Source organism: Arachis stenosperma, chromosome 9, assembly GCF_014773155.1.
Source record: "Arachis stenosperma cultivar V10309 chromosome 9, arast.V10309.gnm1.PFL2, whole genome shotgun sequence".
Taxonomy (NCBI): domain Eukaryota; kingdom Viridiplantae; phylum Streptophyta; class Magnoliopsida; order Fabales; family Fabaceae; genus Arachis; species Arachis stenosperma.
In genome coordinates this window covers 82,796,496-82,798,830 of record NC_080385.1, presented here as the reverse complement: position 1 = coordinate 82,798,830, position 2,335 = coordinate 82,796,496, and the positions used below count along the sequence as shown (strand labels likewise).

General features: G+C 36.7%; 1 non-coding gene across 1 annotated transcript; it reads right to left on the bottom strand.

The window, feature by feature from the left end:
• Positions 1–1,537: 1,537 nt before the first annotated feature.
• Positions 1,538–1,641, bottom strand: LOC130952855 (small nucleolar RNA R71). The gene has a single exon (XR_009075030.1). It is a non-coding gene; the product is annotated as a small nucleolar RNA R71 (small nucleolar RNA).
• Positions 1,642–2,335: the final 694 nt, after the last annotated feature.

Sequence of the window (2,335 nt, the reverse complement as noted above, 5' to 3'; positions counted from 1 at the left end):
GCATGCATTGTTATTTGATTCTTGTTGCATTTTGATTAATAGAAAAATCCAAAAAATATTTTTAATTTGAGTCTTTTCAAGTCAATGATACAAGGAATTGAAGATTCAGAACCAACTGCAGAGGAATTATACAGAAAAAGCTGAGCATTCAAAAATGCCCAGTGAAGAAGGCAGACTGGCGTTTAAACGCCAGCCAGGGCACCTGGTTGGGCGTTTAACGCCCAAAAGGGGTGCATTTTGGGCGTTAAACGCCAGAATGTATACCATTCTGGGCGTTTAACGCCAGGATGGTGCCAGGGGGAAGATTTTGTTTTCAAAATCAATTTTTCTTAGTTTTTCAAATCAAATCTTTTTCAAATCAAATCTTTTCAATCAAATGTTTTCAAATTCAATTTCTTTCCTTTTAAAAAGATACTTACCAACAATTAATGATTTGATTGAACATCACAAGATTGTTGCCTTTTCTGTTGAGAGAGGTTTAAATGTTTCAATCATATCTTTTCTTGTTAGGCAAGTCATCAATTTTCAAAATCATATCTTTTCAAATTGTTTTCAAATCATATCTTTTAAAAATGTTTTCAAATCATATCTTCTCAATCACATTTTTTTTAAACCCATAACTTTTCAATTAAATCTTTTTAACCACATCTTTTTCAAAATAGTTCTCAATCAAATCTTTTTAATTTCTAATTTCAAAATCTTTTTCAAAAATCACTTTATCTCTTTTCCACTTTGATTTTCGAAAATCAATTAACATTTTTCAAAATGTTTTCAAATTTTTTTTAATTGAATTTTCGAAAATTCTCTTCCCTCCTTCCCACATCCTTCTATTTATGGAGTACTACTCCTTCTAAATGCACAATTCGAATTTTATCTATTAAAATTCGAATTCTCCTTCTCCTTCTTCTTACTATTTCTCTTTTCCTCTGACATTTCAAGGAATCTCTATACTGTGACATAGAGGATTCCACATTCTCTTCTTCTTTTTCTATTTCTTATGAGCAGAAGCAGAGACAAAGGCATTCTTGTTGAAACTGATCCTGAACCTGAAAGGACCTTGAAGAGAAAGCTAAGAGAAGCCAAAGCACAACTCTCTTTAGAGGGCTTGACCGAATTCTTCAAGGGAGAAGACATGGCAGCCGAAAACAACAACAATGCCAACAATGCAAGGAAGGTGCTTGGTGACTTTACTGCACCTACTCCTGATTTCTATGGGAGAAGCATCTCAATCCCTGCCATTGGAGCAAACAACTTTGAGCTTAAGCCTCAATTAGTTTCTCTAATGCAACAGAATTGCAAGTTTCATGGACTTCCAATGGAAGATCCTCATCAGTTTTTAGCTGAGTTCTTGCAAATCTGTGACACAGTCAAGACTAATGGGGTTAACCCTGAGGTCTATAGGCTGATGCTATTCCCTTTTGCTGTGAGAGACAGAGCTAGAATATGGTTGGACTCTCAACCTAAAGAAAGCCTGGACTCTTGGGAAAAGCTAGTCAATGCCTTCTTGGCAAAGTTCTTTCCTCCACAAAGATGGAGTAAGCTTAGAGTGGAAGTCCAAACCTTCAGACAGAAGGATGGAGAATCCCTCTATGAAGCTTGGGAAAGATACAAACAATTAATCAGAAGATGTCCATCTGACATGCTTTCTGAATGGAGCATCATAGGTATTTTCTATGATGGTCTCTCTGAACTATCCAAGATGTCTTTGGATAGCTCTGCAGGAGGATCTCTTCATTTGAAGAAGACGCCTGCAGAAGCTCAAGAACTGATTGAAATGGTTGCAAATAACCAATTCATGTACACTTCTGAGAGGAATCCTGTGAACAATGGGACTGGTCAGAAGAAAGGAGTTCTTGAGATTGATGCTCTGAATGCCATATTGGCTCAGAACAAAATATTGACTCAACAAGTCAATTTGATTTCTCAAAGTCTGTCTGGAATGCAAAATGCACCAAACAGTACTAAGGATGCTTCATCTGAGGAAGAAGCCTATGATCCTGAGAACCCTTCCATGGAAGAGGTAAATTACCTAGGAGAACCCTATGGTAACACTTATAATTCTTCATGGAGAAATCACCCAAATCTCTCATGGAAGAATCAAGAGAGACCTCAACAAGGTTTCAATAATAATGGTGGAAGAAACAGGCTTAGCAATAGCAAGCCTTTTCCATCATCTTCTCAGCAACAGACAGAGAGTTCTAAGCAGAATAATTCTGACTTAGCAACCATGGTCTCTGATCTAATAAAGACCACTCAAAGTTTCATGAATGAAACAAGATCCTCCATTAGAAACTTGGAAGGACACGTGGGTCAGCTGAGCAAGAAAATTACTGAA